The sequence below is a fragment of the Eleutherodactylus coqui genome, unplaced genomic scaffold (assembly GCF_035609145.1).
Source record: "Eleutherodactylus coqui strain aEleCoq1 unplaced genomic scaffold, aEleCoq1.hap1 HAP1_SCAFFOLD_598, whole genome shotgun sequence".
Taxonomy (NCBI): domain Eukaryota; kingdom Metazoa; phylum Chordata; class Amphibia; order Anura; family Eleutherodactylidae; genus Eleutherodactylus; species Eleutherodactylus coqui.
The window spans coordinates 1-13,148 of NW_027102452.1; the positions used below are offsets into that span (position 1 = coordinate 1).

At 56.8% G+C, this 13,148-nt stretch overlaps 55 pseudogenes; all 55 read right to left on the bottom strand.

Moving 5' to 3' along the window:
• Positions 1-221: 221 nt before the first annotated feature.
• Positions 222-340, bottom strand: LOC136603405 (5S ribosomal RNA; annotated as a pseudogene).
• Positions 341-420: 80 nt separating this feature from the next.
• On the bottom strand, positions 421-539 carry LOC136603417 (5S ribosomal RNA; annotated as a pseudogene).
• An 80-nt stretch (positions 540-619) lies between these two features.
• On the bottom strand, positions 620-737 carry LOC136603348 (5S ribosomal RNA; annotated as a pseudogene).
• Positions 738-815: 78 nt separating this feature from the next.
• LOC136603429 (5S ribosomal RNA) lies at positions 816-934 on the bottom strand (annotated as a pseudogene).
• Positions 935-1,014: 80 nt separating this feature from the next.
• LOC136603398 (5S ribosomal RNA) lies at positions 1,015-1,133 on the bottom strand (annotated as a pseudogene).
• An 80-nt stretch (positions 1,134-1,213) lies between these two features.
• LOC136603441 (5S ribosomal RNA) lies at positions 1,214-1,332 on the bottom strand (annotated as a pseudogene).
• An 80-nt stretch (positions 1,333-1,412) lies between these two features.
• Positions 1,413-1,531, bottom strand: LOC136603451 (5S ribosomal RNA; annotated as a pseudogene).
• An 80-nt stretch (positions 1,532-1,611) lies between these two features.
• On the bottom strand, positions 1,612-1,730 carry LOC136603452 (5S ribosomal RNA; annotated as a pseudogene).
• Positions 1,731-1,810: 80 nt separating this feature from the next.
• LOC136603399 (5S ribosomal RNA) lies at positions 1,811-1,929 on the bottom strand (annotated as a pseudogene).
• Positions 1,930-2,009: 80 nt separating this feature from the next.
• Positions 2,010-2,128, bottom strand: LOC136603454 (5S ribosomal RNA; annotated as a pseudogene).
• A 278-nt stretch (positions 2,129-2,406) lies between these two features.
• Positions 2,407-2,525, bottom strand: LOC136603455 (5S ribosomal RNA; annotated as a pseudogene).
• An 80-nt stretch (positions 2,526-2,605) lies between these two features.
• On the bottom strand, positions 2,606-2,724 carry LOC136603456 (5S ribosomal RNA; annotated as a pseudogene).
• An 80-nt stretch (positions 2,725-2,804) lies between these two features.
• Positions 2,805-2,923, bottom strand: LOC136603458 (5S ribosomal RNA; annotated as a pseudogene).
• An 80-nt stretch (positions 2,924-3,003) lies between these two features.
• LOC136603459 (5S ribosomal RNA) lies at positions 3,004-3,122 on the bottom strand (annotated as a pseudogene).
• An 80-nt stretch (positions 3,123-3,202) lies between these two features.
• Positions 3,203-3,320, bottom strand: LOC136603449 (5S ribosomal RNA; annotated as a pseudogene).
• Positions 3,321-3,400: 80 nt separating this feature from the next.
• Positions 3,401-3,519, bottom strand: LOC136603460 (5S ribosomal RNA; annotated as a pseudogene).
• An 80-nt stretch (positions 3,520-3,599) lies between these two features.
• On the bottom strand, positions 3,600-3,718 carry LOC136603461 (5S ribosomal RNA; annotated as a pseudogene).
• Positions 3,719-4,193: 475 nt separating this feature from the next.
• LOC136603462 (5S ribosomal RNA) lies at positions 4,194-4,312 on the bottom strand (annotated as a pseudogene).
• An 80-nt stretch (positions 4,313-4,392) lies between these two features.
• On the bottom strand, positions 4,393-4,511 carry LOC136603463 (5S ribosomal RNA; annotated as a pseudogene).
• Positions 4,512-4,591: 80 nt separating this feature from the next.
• LOC136603400 (5S ribosomal RNA) lies at positions 4,592-4,710 on the bottom strand (annotated as a pseudogene).
• Positions 4,711-4,790: 80 nt separating this feature from the next.
• Positions 4,791-4,909, bottom strand: LOC136603464 (5S ribosomal RNA; annotated as a pseudogene).
• An 80-nt stretch (positions 4,910-4,989) lies between these two features.
• Positions 4,990-5,108, bottom strand: LOC136603466 (5S ribosomal RNA; annotated as a pseudogene).
• An 80-nt stretch (positions 5,109-5,188) lies between these two features.
• On the bottom strand, positions 5,189-5,307 carry LOC136603467 (5S ribosomal RNA; annotated as a pseudogene).
• Positions 5,308-5,387: 80 nt separating this feature from the next.
• Positions 5,388-5,506, bottom strand: LOC136603469 (5S ribosomal RNA; annotated as a pseudogene).
• Positions 5,507-5,586: 80 nt separating this feature from the next.
• Positions 5,587-5,705, bottom strand: LOC136603470 (5S ribosomal RNA; annotated as a pseudogene).
• An 80-nt stretch (positions 5,706-5,785) lies between these two features.
• LOC136603471 (5S ribosomal RNA) lies at positions 5,786-5,904 on the bottom strand (annotated as a pseudogene).
• An 80-nt stretch (positions 5,905-5,984) lies between these two features.
• On the bottom strand, positions 5,985-6,103 carry LOC136603472 (5S ribosomal RNA; annotated as a pseudogene).
• Positions 6,104-6,183: 80 nt separating this feature from the next.
• Positions 6,184-6,301, bottom strand: LOC136603349 (5S ribosomal RNA; annotated as a pseudogene).
• Positions 6,302-6,380: 79 nt separating this feature from the next.
• On the bottom strand, positions 6,381-6,499 carry LOC136603473 (5S ribosomal RNA; annotated as a pseudogene).
• Positions 6,500-6,579: 80 nt separating this feature from the next.
• On the bottom strand, positions 6,580-6,698 carry LOC136603474 (5S ribosomal RNA; annotated as a pseudogene).
• A 276-nt stretch (positions 6,699-6,974) lies between these two features.
• Positions 6,975-7,093, bottom strand: LOC136603475 (5S ribosomal RNA; annotated as a pseudogene).
• A 279-nt stretch (positions 7,094-7,372) lies between these two features.
• On the bottom strand, positions 7,373-7,491 carry LOC136603342 (5S ribosomal RNA; annotated as a pseudogene).
• Positions 7,492-7,570: 79 nt separating this feature from the next.
• Positions 7,571-7,689, bottom strand: LOC136603476 (5S ribosomal RNA; annotated as a pseudogene).
• A 475-nt stretch (positions 7,690-8,164) lies between these two features.
• On the bottom strand, positions 8,165-8,283 carry LOC136603390 (5S ribosomal RNA; annotated as a pseudogene).
• Positions 8,284-8,363: 80 nt separating this feature from the next.
• Positions 8,364-8,482, bottom strand: LOC136603367 (5S ribosomal RNA; annotated as a pseudogene).
• Positions 8,483-8,562: 80 nt separating this feature from the next.
• On the bottom strand, positions 8,563-8,681 carry LOC136603344 (5S ribosomal RNA; annotated as a pseudogene).
• Positions 8,682-8,761: 80 nt separating this feature from the next.
• On the bottom strand, positions 8,762-8,884 carry LOC136603438 (5S ribosomal RNA; annotated as a pseudogene).
• An 80-nt stretch (positions 8,885-8,964) lies between these two features.
• Positions 8,965-9,083, bottom strand: LOC136603447 (5S ribosomal RNA; annotated as a pseudogene).
• Positions 9,084-9,558: 475 nt separating this feature from the next.
• LOC136603478 (5S ribosomal RNA) lies at positions 9,559-9,677 on the bottom strand (annotated as a pseudogene).
• Positions 9,678-9,757: 80 nt separating this feature from the next.
• Positions 9,758-9,876, bottom strand: LOC136603387 (5S ribosomal RNA; annotated as a pseudogene).
• Positions 9,877-9,956: 80 nt separating this feature from the next.
• Positions 9,957-10,075, bottom strand: LOC136603246 (5S ribosomal RNA; annotated as a pseudogene).
• An 80-nt stretch (positions 10,076-10,155) lies between these two features.
• Positions 10,156-10,274, bottom strand: LOC136603377 (5S ribosomal RNA; annotated as a pseudogene).
• An 80-nt stretch (positions 10,275-10,354) lies between these two features.
• LOC136603370 (5S ribosomal RNA) lies at positions 10,355-10,473 on the bottom strand (annotated as a pseudogene).
• Positions 10,474-10,553: 80 nt separating this feature from the next.
• LOC136603345 (5S ribosomal RNA) lies at positions 10,554-10,672 on the bottom strand (annotated as a pseudogene).
• An 80-nt stretch (positions 10,673-10,752) lies between these two features.
• Positions 10,753-10,874, bottom strand: LOC136603448 (5S ribosomal RNA; annotated as a pseudogene).
• An 80-nt stretch (positions 10,875-10,954) lies between these two features.
• On the bottom strand, positions 10,955-11,074 carry LOC136603364 (5S ribosomal RNA; annotated as a pseudogene).
• Positions 11,075-11,356: 282 nt separating this feature from the next.
• Positions 11,357-11,475, bottom strand: LOC136603480 (5S ribosomal RNA; annotated as a pseudogene).
• An 80-nt stretch (positions 11,476-11,555) lies between these two features.
• Positions 11,556-11,674, bottom strand: LOC136603351 (5S ribosomal RNA; annotated as a pseudogene).
• An 80-nt stretch (positions 11,675-11,754) lies between these two features.
• LOC136603481 (5S ribosomal RNA) lies at positions 11,755-11,873 on the bottom strand (annotated as a pseudogene).
• Positions 11,874-11,953: 80 nt separating this feature from the next.
• Positions 11,954-12,072, bottom strand: LOC136603482 (5S ribosomal RNA; annotated as a pseudogene).
• Positions 12,073-12,152: 80 nt separating this feature from the next.
• LOC136603411 (5S ribosomal RNA) lies at positions 12,153-12,271 on the bottom strand (annotated as a pseudogene).
• Positions 12,272-12,351: 80 nt separating this feature from the next.
• LOC136603423 (5S ribosomal RNA) lies at positions 12,352-12,470 on the bottom strand (annotated as a pseudogene).
• An 80-nt stretch (positions 12,471-12,550) lies between these two features.
• On the bottom strand, positions 12,551-12,669 carry LOC136603483 (5S ribosomal RNA; annotated as a pseudogene).
• An 80-nt stretch (positions 12,670-12,749) lies between these two features.
• On the bottom strand, positions 12,750-12,868 carry LOC136603376 (5S ribosomal RNA; annotated as a pseudogene).
• An 80-nt stretch (positions 12,869-12,948) lies between these two features.
• LOC136603229 (5S ribosomal RNA) lies at positions 12,949-13,067 on the bottom strand (annotated as a pseudogene).
• Positions 13,068-13,148: the final 81 nt, after the last annotated feature.

A 13,148-nucleotide genomic window follows, 5' to 3' on the forward strand; every position in this document is an offset into this window, starting at 1 on the left:
TAAACCTACTCACGGCCTTAAAAGTCAATGGGACCTGGGATTCCCAGCCGGTCACCCATACTTGGTACTTGCCAGGCCTCAAGCTGGCTGGCGGCCGCGATCTGACGAGAGCAGGCACATTCAGCTTAGAATGCCCGTTGACAGCTCCTCCTCCTTTCCTATGGGCTTTCTGCAGTGCGAACGCACCTCCGAAACGGAAAGAAACTACTCACGGCCTTAAAAGTCAACGGGACCTGGGATTCCCAGCCGGTCACCCATACTGGTACTTGCCAGGCCTCAAGCTGGCTGGCGGCCGCGATCTGACGAGAGCAGGCACATTCAGCTTAGAATGCCCGTTGACAGCTCCTCCTCCTTTCCTATGGGCTTTCTGCAGTGCGAACGCACCTCCGAAAAGGAAAGAAACCTACTCACGGCCTTAAAAGTCAACGGGACCTGGGATTCCCAGCCGGTCACCCATACTGGTACTTGCCAGGCCTCAAGCTGGCTGGCGGCCGCGATCTGACGAGAGCAGGCACATTCAGCTTAGAATGCCCGTTGACAGCTCCTCCTCCTTTCCTATGGGCTTTCTGCAGTGCGAACGCACCTCCGAAAAGGAAAGAAACCTACTCACGGCCTTAAAAGTCAACGGGACCTGGATTCCCAGCCGGTCACCCATACTGGTACTTGCCAGGCCTCAAGCTGGCTGGCGGCCGCGATCTGACGAGAGCAGGCACATTCAGCTTAGAATGCCCGTTGACAGCTCCTCCTCCTTTCCTATGGGCTTTCTGCAGTGCGAACGCACCTCCGAAAAGAAGAAACCTACTCACGGCCTTAAAAGTCAACGGGACCTGGGATTCCCAGCCGGTCACCCATACTGGTACTTGCCAGGCCTCAAGCTGGCTGGCGGCCGCGATCTGACGAGAGCAGGCACATTCAGCTTAGAATGCCCGTTGACAGCTCCTCCTCCTTTCCTATGGGCTTTCTGCAGTGCGAACGCACCTCCGAAAAGGAAAGAAACCTACTCACGGCCTTAAAAGTCAATGGGACCTGGGATTCCCAGCCGGTCACCCATACTGGTACTTGCCAGGCCTCAAGCTGGCTGGCGGCCGCGATCTGACGAGAGCAGGCACATTCAGCTTAGAATGCCCGTTGACAGCTCCTCCTCCTTTCCTATGGGCTTTCTGCAGTGCGAACGCACCTCCGAAAAGGAAAGAAACCTACTCACGGCCTTAAAAGTCAACGGGACCTGGGATTCCCAGCCGGTCACCCATACTGGTACTTGCCAGGCCTCAAGCTGGCTGGCGGCCGCGATCTGACGAGAGCAGGCACATTCAGCTTAGAATGCCCGTTGACAGCTCCTCCTCCTTTCCTATGGGCTTTCTGCAGTGCGAACGCACCTCCGAAAAGGAAAGAAACCTACTCACGGCCTTAAAAGTCAACGGGACCTGGGATTCCCAGCCGGTCACCCATACTGGTACTTGCCAGGCCTCAAGCTGGCTGGCGGCCGCGATCTGACGAGAGCAGGCACATTCAGCTTAGAATGCCCGTTGACAGCTCCTCCTCCTTTCCTATGGGCTTTCTGCAGTGCGAACGCACCTCCGAAAAGGAAAGAAACCTACTCACGGCCTTAAAAGTCAACGGGACCTGGGATTCCCAGCCGGTCACCCATACTGGTACTTGCCAGGCCTCAAGCTGGCTGGCGGCCGCGATCTGACGAGAGCAGGCACATTCAGCTTAGAATGCCCGTTGACAGCTCCTCCTCCTTTCCTATGGGCTTTCTGCAGTGCGAACGCACCTCCGAAACGGAAAGAAACCTACTCACGGCCTTAAAAGTCAATGGGACCTGGGATTCCCAGCCGGTCACCCATACTGGTACTTGCCAGGCCTCAAGCTGGCTGGCGGCCGCGATCTGACGAGAGCAGGCACATTCAGCTTAGAATGCCCGTTGACAGCTCCTCCTCCTTTCCTATGGGCTTTCTGCAGTGCGAACGCACCTCCGAAAAGGAAAGAAACCTACTCACGGCCTTAAAAGTCAACGGGACCTGGGATTCCCAGCCGGTCACCCATACTGGTACTTGCCAGGCCTCAAGCTGGCTGGCGGCCGCGATCTGACGAGAGCAGGCACATTCAGCTTAGAATGCCCGTTGACAGCTCCTCCTCCTTTCCTATGGGCTTTCTGCAGTGCGAACGCACCTCCGAAAAGGAAAGCAACCTACTCACGGCCTTAAAAGTCAACGGGACCTGGGATTCCAGCCGGTCACCCATACTGGTACTTGCCAGGCCTCAAGCTGGCTGGCGGCCGCGATCTGACGAGAGCAGGCACATTCAGCTTAGAATGCCCGTTGACAGCTCCTCCTCCTTTCCTATGGGCTTTCTGCAGTGCGAACGCACCTCCGAAAAGGAAAGAAACCTACTCACGGCCTTAAAAGTCAACGGGACCTGGGATTCCCAGCCGGTCACCCATACTGGTACTTGCCAGGCCTCAAGCTGGCTGGCGGCCGCGATCTGACGAGAGCAGGCACATTCAGCTTAGAATGCCCGTTGACAGCTCCTCCTCCTTTCCTATGGGCTTTCTGCAGTGCGAACGCACCTCCGAAAAGGAAAGAAACCTACTCACGGCCTTAAAAGTCAACGGGACCTGGGATTCCCAGCCGGTCACCCATACTGGTACTTGCCAGGCCTCAAGCTGGCTGGCGGCCGCGATCTGACGAGAGCAGGCACATTCAGCTTAGAATGCCCGTTGACAGCTCCTCCTCCTTTCCTATGGGCTTTCTGCAGTGCGAACGCACCTCCGAAAAGGAAAGAAACCTACTCACGGCCTTAAAAGTCAACGGGACCTGGGATTCCCAGCCGGTCACCCATACTGGTACTTGCCAGGCCTCAAGCTGGCTGGCGGCCGCGATCTGACGAGAGCAGGCACATTCAGCTTAGAATGCCCGTTGACAGCTCCTCCTCCTTTCCTATGGGCTTTCTGCAGTGCGAACGCACCTCCGAAAAGGAAAGAAACCTACTCACGGCCTTAAAAGTCAACGGGACCTGGGATTCCCAGCCGGTCACCCATACTGGTACTTGCCAGGCCTCAAGCTGGCTGGCGGCCGCGATCTGACGAGAGCAGGCACATTCAGCTTAGAATGCCCGTTGACAGCTCCTCCTCCTTTCCTATGGGCTTTCTGCAGTGCGAACGCACCTCCGAAAAGGAAAGAAAGCTACTCACGGCCTTAAAAGTCAACGGGACCTGGGATTCCCAGCCGGTCACCCATACTGGTACTTGCAGGCCTCAAGCTGGCTGGCGGCCGCGATCTGACGAGAGCAGGCACATTCAGCTTAGAATGCCCGTTGACAGCTCCTCCTCCTTTCCTATGGGCTTTCTGCAGTGCGAACGCACCTCCGAAAAGGAAAGAAACCTACTCACGGCCTTAAAAGTCAACGGGACCTGGGATTCCCAGCCGGTCACCCATACTGGTACTTGCCAGGCCTCAAGCTGGCTGGCGGCCGCGATCTGACGAGAGCAGGCACATTCAGCTTAGAATGCCCGTTGACAGCTCCTCCTCCTTTCCTATGGGCTTTCTGCAGTGCGAACGCACCTCCGAAAAGGAAAGAAACCTACTCACGGCCTTAAAAGTCAACGGGACCTGGGATTCCCAGCCGGTCACCCATACTGGTACTTGCCAGGCCTCAAGCTGGCTGGCGGCCGCGATCTGACGAGAGCAGGCACATTCAGCTTAGAATGCCCGTTGACAGCTCCTCCTCCTTTCCTATGGGCTTTCTGCAGTGCGAACGCACCTCCGAAAAGGAAAGAAACCTACTCACGGCCTTAAAAGTCAACGGGACCTGGATTCCCAGCCGGTCACCCATACTGGTACTTGCCAGGCCTCAAGCTGGCTGGCGGCCGCGATCTGACGAGAGCAGGCACATTCAGCTTAGAATGCCGTTGACAGCTCCTCCTCCTTTCCTATGGGCTTTCTGCAGTGCGAACGCACCTCCGAAAAGGAAAGAAACCTACTCACGGCCTTAAAAGTCAACGGGACCTGGGATTCCCAGCCGGTCACCCATACTGGTACTTGCCAGGCCTCAAGCTGGCTGGCGGCCGCGATCTGACGAGAGCAGGCACATTCAGCTTAGAATGCCGTTGACAGCTCCTCCTCCTTTCCTATGGGCTTTCTGCAGTGCGAACGCACCTCCGAAAAGGAAAGAAACCTACTCACGGCCTTAAAAGTCAACGGGACCTGGGATTCCCAGCCGGTCACCCATACTGGTACTTGCCAGGCCTCAAGCTGGCTGGCGGCCGCGATCTGACGAGAGCAGGCACATTCAGCTTAGAATGCCCGTTGACAGCTCCTCCTCCTTTCCTATGGGCTTTCTGCAGTGCGAACGCACCTCCGAAAAGGAAAGCAACCTACTCACGGCCTTAAAAGTCAACGGGACCTGGGATTCCCAGCCGGTCACCCATACTGGTACTTGCCAGGCCTCAAGCTGGCTGGCGGCCGCGATCTGACGAGAGCAGGCACATTCAGCTTAGAATGCCCGTTGACAGCTCCTCCTCCTTTCCTATGGGCTTTCTGCAGTGCGAACGCACCTCCGAAAAGGAAAGAAACCTACTCACGGCCTTAAAAGTCAATGGGACCTGGGATTCCCAGCCGGTCACCCATACTGGTACTTGCCAGGCCTCAAGCTGGCTGGCGGCCGCGATCTGACGAGAGCAGGCACATTCAGCTTAGAATGCCCGTTGACAGCTCCTCCTCCTTTCCTATGGGCTTTCTGCAGTGCGAACGCACCTCCGAAAAGGAAAGCAACCTACTCACGGCCTTAAAAGTCAACGGGACCTGGGATTCCCAGCCGGTCACCCATACTGGTACTTGCCAGGCCTCAAGCTGGCTGGCGGCCGCGATCTGACGAGAGCAGGCACATTCAGCTTAGAATGCCCGTTGACAGCTCCTCCTCCTTTCCTATGGGCTTTCTGCAGTGCGAACGCACCTCCGAAAAGGAAAGAAACCTACTCACGGCCTTAAAAGTCAACGGGACCTGGGATTCCCAGCCGGTCACCCATACTGGTACTTGCCAGGCCTCAAGCTGGCTGGCGGCCGCGATCTGACGAGAGCAGGCACATTCAGCTTAGAATGCCCGTTGACAGCTCCTCCTCCTTTCCTATGGGCTTTCTGCAGTGCGAACGCACCTCCGAAAAGGAAAGCAACCTACTCACGGCCTTAAAAGTCAACGGGACCTGGGATTCCCAGCCGGTCACCCATACTGGTACTTGCCAGGCCTCAAGCTGGCTGGCGGCCGCGATCTGACGAGAGCAGGCACATTCAGCTTAGAATGCCCGTTGACAGCTCCTCCTCCTTTCCTATGGGCTTTCTGCAGTGCGAACGCACCTCCGAAAAGGAAAGAAACCTACTCACGGCCTTAAAAGTCAACGGGACCTGGGATTCCCAGCCGGTCACCCATACTGGTACTTGCCAGGCCTCAAGCTGGCTGGCGGCCGCGATCTGACGAGAGCAGGCACATTCAGCTTAGAATGCCCGTTGACAGCTCCTCCTCCTTTCCTATGGGCTTTCTGCAGTGCGAACGCACCTCCGAAAAGGAAAGCAACCTACTCACGGCCTTAAAAGTCAACGGGACCTGGGATTCCCAGCCGGTCACCCATACTGGTACTTGCCAGGCCTCAAGCTGGCTGGCGGCCGCGATCTGACGAGAGCAGGCACATTCAGCTTAGAATGCCCGTTGACAGCTCCTCCTCCTTTCCTATGGGCTTTCTGCAGTGCGAACGCACCTCCGAAAAGGAAAGAAACCTACTCACGGCCTTAAAAGTCAACGGGACCTGGGATTCCCAGCCGGTCACCCATACTGGTACTTGCCAGGCCTCAAGCTGGCTGGCGGCCGCGATCTGACGAGAGCAGGCACATTCAGCTTAGAATGCCCGTTGACAGCTCCTCCTCCTTTCCTATGGGCTTTCTGCAGTGCGAACGCACCTCCGAAAAGGAAAGCAACCTACTCACGGCCTTAAAAGTCAACGGGACCTGGGATTCCCAGCCGGTCACCCATACTGGTACTTGCCAGGCCTCAAGCTGGCTGGCGGCCGCGATCTGACGAGAGCAGGCACATTCAGCTTAGAATGCCCGTTGACAGCTCCTCCTCCTTTCCTATGGGCTTTCTGCAGTGCGAACGCACCTCCGAAAAGGAAAGAAACCTACTCACGGCCTTAAAAGTCAACGGGACCTGGATTCCCAGCCGGTCACCCATACTGGTACTTGCCAGGCCTCAAGCTGGCTGGCGGCCGCGATCTGACGAGAGCAGGCACATTCAGCTTAGAATGCCCGTTGACAGCTCCTCCTCCTTTCCTATGGGCTTTCTGCAGTGCGAACGCACCTCCGAAAAGGAAAGAACCTACTCACGGCCTTAAAAGTCAACGGGACCTGGGATTCCCAGCCGGTCACCCATACTGGTACTTGCCAGGCCTCAAGCTGGCTGGCGGCCGCGATCTGACGAGAGCAGGCACATTCAGCTTAGAATGCCCGTTGACAGCTCCTCCTCCTTTCCTATGGGCTTTCTGCAGTGCGAACGCACCTCCGAAAAGGAAAGAAACCTACTCACGGCCTTAAAAGTCAACGGGACCTGGGATTCCCAGCCGGTCACCCATACTGGTACTTGCCAGGCCTCAAGCTGGCTGGCGGCCGCGATCTGACGAGAGCAGGCACATTCAGCTTAGAATGCCCGTTGACAGCTCCTCCTCCTTTCCTATGGGCTTTCTGCAGTGCGAACGCACCTCCGAAAAGGAAAGAAACCTACTCACGGCCTTAAAGTCAACGGGACCTGGGATTCCCAGCCGGTCACCCATACTGGTACTTGCCAGGCCTCAAGCTGGCTGACGGCCGCGAACTGACGAGAGCAGCACATTCAGCTTAGAATGCCCGTTGACAGCTCCTCCTCCTTTCCTATGGGTTTCTGCAGTGCGAACGCACTTCCGAAAAGGAAAGAAACCTACTCACGGCCTTAAAAGTCAACGGGACCTGGGATTCCCAGCCGGTCACCCATACTGGTACTTGCCAGGCCTCAAGCTGGCTGGCGGCCGCGATCTGACGAGAGCAGGCACATTCAGCTTAGAATGCCCGTTGACAGCTCCTCCTCCTTTCCTATGGGCTTTCTGCAGTGCGAACGCACCTCCGAAAAGGAAAGCAACCTACTCACGGCCTTAAAAGTCAACGGGACCTGGGATTCCCAGCCGGTCACCCATACTGGTACTTGCCAGGCCTCAAGCTGGCTGGCGGCCGCGATCTGACGAGAGCAGGCACACTCAGCTTAGAATGCCGGTTGACAGCTCCCCCTCCTTTCCTATGGGCTTTCTGCAGTGCGAACGCACCTCCGAAAAGGAAAGAAACCTACTCACGGCCTTAAAAGTCAACGGGACCTGGGATTCCCAGCCGGTCACCCATACTGGTACTTGCCAGGCCTAAAGCTGGCTGGCGGCCGCGATCTGACGAGAGCAGGCACATTCAGCTTAGAATTCCCGTTGACAGCTCCTCCTCCTTCCTATGGGCTTTCTGCAGTGCGAACGCACCTCCGAAAAGGAAAGAAACCTACTCACGGCCTTAAAAGTCAACGGGACCTGGGATTCCCAGCCGGTCACCCATACTGGTACTTGCCAGGCCTCAAGCTGGCTGGCGGCCGCGATCTGACGAGAGCAGGCACATTCAGCTTAGAATGCCCGTTGACAGCTCCTCCTCCTTTCCTATGGGCTTTCTGCAGTGCGAACGCACCTCCGAAAAGGAAAGAAACCTACTCACGGCCTTAAAAGTCAACGGGACCTGGGATTCCAGCCGGTCACCCATACTGGTACTTGCCAGGCCTCAAGCTGGCTGGCGGCCGCGATCTGACGAGAGCAGGCACATTCAGCTTAGAATGCCCGTTGACAGCTCCTCCTCCTTTCCTATGGGCTTTCTGCAGTGCGAACGCACCTCCGAAAGGAAAGCAACCTACTCACGGCCTTAAAAGTCAACGGGACCTGGGATTCCCAGCCGGTCACCCATACTGGTACTTGCCAGGCCTCAGCTGGCTGGCGGCCGATTTCTGACGAGAGCAGGCACATTCAGCTTAGAATGCCCGTTGACAGCTCCTCCTCCTTTCCTATGGGCTTTCTGCAGTGCGAACGCACCTCCGAAACGGAAAGAAACCTACTCACGGCCTTAAAAGTCAACGGGACCTGGGATTCCCAGCCGGTCACCCATACTGGTACTTGCCAGGCCTCAAGCTGGCTTGCGGCCACGATCTGACGAGAGCAGGCACATTCAGCTTAGAATGCCCGTTGACTGCTCCTCCTCCTTTCCTATGGGCTTTCTGCAGTGCGAACGCACCTCCGAAAAGGAAAGCAACCTACTCACGGCCTTAAAAGTCAACGGGACCTGGGATTCCCAGCCGGTCACCCATACTGGTACTTGCCAGGCCTCAAGCTGGCTGGCGGCCGCGATCTGACGAGAGCAGGCACACTCAGCTTAGAATGCCCGTTGACAGCTCCTCCTCCTTTCCTATGGGCTTTCTGCAGTGCGAACGCACCTCCGAAAAGGAAAGAAACCTACTCACGGCCTTAAAAGTCAACGGGACCTGGGATTCCCAGCCGGTCACCCATACTGGTACTTGCCAGGCCTAAAGCTGGCTGGCGGCCGCGATCTGACGAGAGCAGGCACATTCAGCTTAGAATTCCCGTTGACAGCTCCTCCTCCTTTCCTATGGGCTTTCTGCAGTGCGAACGCACCTCCGAAAAGGAAAGAAACCTACTCACGGCCTTAAAAGTCAACGGGACCTGGGATTCCCAGCCGGTCACCCATACTGGTACTTGCCAGGCCTCAAGCTGGCTGGCTGGCGGCCGCGATCTGACGAGAGCAGGCACATTCAGCTTAGAATGCCCGTTGACAGCTCCTCCTCCTTTCCTATGGGCTTTCTGCAGTGCGAACGCACCTCCGAAAAGGAAAGCAACCTACTCACGGCCTTAAAAGTCAACGGGACCTGGGATTCCCAGCCGGTCACCCATACTGGTACTTGCCAGGCCTCAAGCTGGCTGGCGGCCGATTTCTGACGAGAGCAGGCACATTCAGCTTAGAATGCCCGTTGACAGCTCCTCCTCCTTTCCTATGGGCTTTCTGCAGTGCGAACGCACCTCCGAAACGGAAAGAAACCTACTCACGGCCTTAAAAGTCAACGGGACCTGGGATTCCAGCCGGTCACCCATACTGGTACTTGCCAGGCCTCAAGCTGGCTTGCGGCCACGATCTGACGAGAGCAGGCACATTCAGCTTAGAATGCCCGTTGACTGCTCCTCCTCCTTTCCTATGGGCTTTCTGCAGTGCGAACGCACCTCCGAAAAGGAAAGCAACCTACTCACGGCCTTAAAAGTCAACGGACCTGGGATTCCAGCCGGTCACCCATACTGGTACTTGCCAGGCCTCAAGCTGGCTGGCGGCCGCGATCTGACGAGAGCAGGCACATTCAGCTTAGAATGCCCGTTGACAGCTCCTCCTCCTTTCCTATGGGCTTTCTGCAGTGCGAACGCACCTCCGAAAAGGAAAGCAACCTACTCACGGCCTTAAAAGTCAACGGGACCTGGGATTCCCAGCCGGTCACCCATACTGGTACTTGCCAGGCCTCAAGCTGGCTGGCGGCCGCGATCTGACGAGAGCAGGCACATTCAGCTTAGAATGCCCGTTGACAGCTCCGCCTCCTTTCCTATGGGCTTTCTGCAGTGCGAACGCACCTCCGAAACGGAAAGAAACCTACTCACGGCCTTAAAAGTCAACGGGACCTGGGATTCCCAGCCGGTCACCCATACTTGTACTTGCCAGGCCTCAAGCTGGCTGGCGGCCGCGATCTGACGAGAGCAGGCACATTCAGCTTAGAATGCCCGTTGACAGCTCCTCCTCCTTTCCTATGGGCTTTCTGCAGTGCGAACGCACCTCCGAAAAGGAAAGCAACCTACTCACGGCCTTAAAAGTCAACGGGACCTGGGATTCCCAGCCGGTCACCCATACTGGTACTTGCCAGGCCTCAAGCTGGCTGGCGGCCGCGATCTGATGAGAGCAGGCACATTCAGCTTAGAATGCCCGTTGACAGCTCCTCCTCCTTTCCTATGGGCTTTCTGCAGTGCGAACGCACCTCCGAAAAGGAAAGAAACCTACTCACGGCCTTAAAAGTCAACGGGACCTGGGATTCCCAGCCGGTCACCCACACTGGTACTTGCCAGGCCTCAAGCTGGCTGGCGGCCGCGATCTGACGAGAGCAAGCACATTCAGCTTAGAATGCCCGTTGACAGCTCCTCCTCCTTTCCTATGGGCTTTCTGCAGTGCGAACGCACCTCCGAAACGGAAAGAAACCTACTCACGGCCTTAAAAGTCAACGGGACCTGGGATTCCCAGCCGGTCACCCATACTGGTACTTGCCAGGCCTCAAGCTGGCTGGCGGCCGCGATCTGACGAGAGCAGGCACACTCAGCTTAGAATGCCCGTTGACAGCTCCTCCTCCTTTCCTATGGGCTTTCTGCAGTGCGAACGCACCTCCGAAAAGGAAAGAAACCTACTCACGGCCTTAAAAGTCAACGGGACCTGGGATTCCCAGCCGGTCACCCATACTGGTACTTGCCAGGCCTAAAGCTGGCTGGCGGCCGCGATCTGACGAGAGCAGGCACATTCAGCTTAGAATTCCCGTTGACAGCTCCTCCTCCTTTCCTATGGGCTTTCTGCAGTGCGAACGCACCTCCGAAAAGGAAAGAAACCTACTCACGGCCTTAAAAGTCAACGGGACCTGGATTCCCAGCCGGTCACCCATACTGGTACTTGCCAGGCCTCAAGCTGGCTGGCTGGCGGCCGCGATCTGACGAGAGCAGGCACATTCAGCTTAGAATGCCCGTTGACAGCTCCTCCTCCTTTCCTATGGGCTTTCTGCAGTGCGAACGCACCTCCGAAAAGGAAAGCAACCTACTCACGGCCTTAAAAGTCAACGGGACCTGGGATTCCCAGCCGGTCACCCATACTGGTACTTGCCAGGCCTCAAGCTGGCTGGCTGGCCGCGATCTGACGAGAGCAGGCACATTCAGCTTAGAATGCCCGTTGACAGCTCCGCCTCCTTTCCTATGGGCTTTCTGCAGTGCGAACGCACCTCCGAAACGGAAAGAAACCTACTCACGGCCTTAAAAGTCAACGGGACCTGGGATTCCCAGCCGGTCACCCATACTGGTACTTGCCAGGCCTCAAGCTGGCTGGCGGCCGCGATCTGACGAGAGAAGCAGGCACATTCAGCTTAGAATGCCCGTTGACAGCTCTTCCTCCTTTCCTATGGGCTTTCTGCAGTGCGAACGCACCTCCGAAAAGGAAAGCAACCTACTCACGGCCTTAAAAGTCAACGGGACCTGGGATTCCCAGCCGGTCACCCATACTGGTACTTGCCAGGCCTCAAGCTGGCTGGCGGCCGCGATCTGACGAGAGCAGGCACATTCAGCTTAGAATGCCCGTTGACAGCTCCTCCTCCTTTCCTATGGGCTTTCTGCAGTGCGAACGCACCTCCGAAACGGAAAGAAACCTACTCACGGCCTTAAAAGTCAACAGGACCTGGGATTCCCAGCCGGTCACCCATACTGGTACTTGCCAGGCCTCAAGCTGGCTGGCGGCCGCGATCTGACGAGAGCAGGCACATTCAGCTTAGAATGCCCGTTGACAGCTCCTCCTCCTTTCCTATGGGCTTTCTGCAGTGCGAACGCACCTCCGAAAAGGAAAGAAACCTACTCACGGCCTTAAAAGTCAACGGGACCTGGGATTCCCAGCCGGTCACCCATACTGGTACTTGCCAGGCCTCAAGCTGGCTGGCGGCCGCGATCTGACGAGAGCAGGCACATTCAGCTTAGAATGCCCGTTGACAGCTCCTCCTCCTTTCCTATGGGCTTTCTGCAGTGCGAACGCACTTCCGAAAAGGAAAGAAACCTACTCACGGCCTTAAAAGTCAACGGGACCTGGGATTCCCAGCCGGTCACCCATACTGGTACTTGCCAGGCCTCAAGCTGGCTGGCGGCCGCGATCTGACGAGAGCAGGCACATTCAGCTTAGAATGCCCGTTGACAGCTCCTCCTCCTTTCCTATGGGCTTTCTGCAGTGTGAACGCACCTCCGAAAAGGAAAGAAACCTACTCACGGCCTTAAAAGTCAACGGGACCTGGGATGCCCAGCCGGTCACCCATACTGGTACTTGCCAGGCCTCAAGCTGGCTGGCGGCCGCGATCTGACGAGAGCAGGCACATTCAGCTTAGAATGCCCGTTGACAGCTCCTCCTCCTTTCCTATGGGCTTTCTGCAGTGCGAACGCACCTCCGAAAAGGAAAGCAACCTACTCACGGCCTTAAAAGTCAACGGGACCTGGGATTCCCAGCCGGTCACCCATACTGGTACTTGCCAGGCCTCAAGCTGGCTGGCGGCCGCGATCTGACGAGAGCAGGCACATTCAGTTTAGAATACCCGTTGACAGCTCCGCCTCCTTTCCTATGGGCTTTCTGCAGTGCGAACGCACCTCCGAAAAGGAAAGAAACCTACTCACGGCCTTTAAAGTCAACGGGACCTGGGATTCCCAGCCGGTCACCCATACTGGTACTTGCCAGGCCTCAAGCTGGCTGGCGGCCGCGATCTGACGAGAGCAGGCACATTCAGCTTAGAATGCCCGTTGACAGCTCCTCCTCCTTTCCTATGGGCTTTCTGCAGTGCGAACGCACCTCCGAAAAAGAAAGCAACCTACTCACGGCCTTAAAAGTCAACGGGACCTGGGATTCCCAGCCGGTCACCCATACTGGTACTTGCCAGGCCTCAAGCTGGCTGGCGGCCGCGATCTGACGAGAGCAGGCACATTCAGCTTAGAATGCCCGTTGAAAGCTCCTCCTCCTTTCCTATGGGCTTTCTGCAGTGCGAACGCACCTCCGAAAAGGAAAGCAACCTACTCACGGCCTTAAAAGTCAACGGGACCTGGGATTCCCAGCCGGTCACCCATACTGGTACTTGCCAGGCCTCAAGCTGGCTGGCGGCCGCGATCTGACGAGAGCAGGCACATTCAGCTTAGAATGCCCGTTGACAGCTCCTCCTCCTTTGCTATGGGCTTTCTGCAGTGCGAACGCACCTCCGAAACGGAAAGGAACCTACTCACGGCCTTAAAA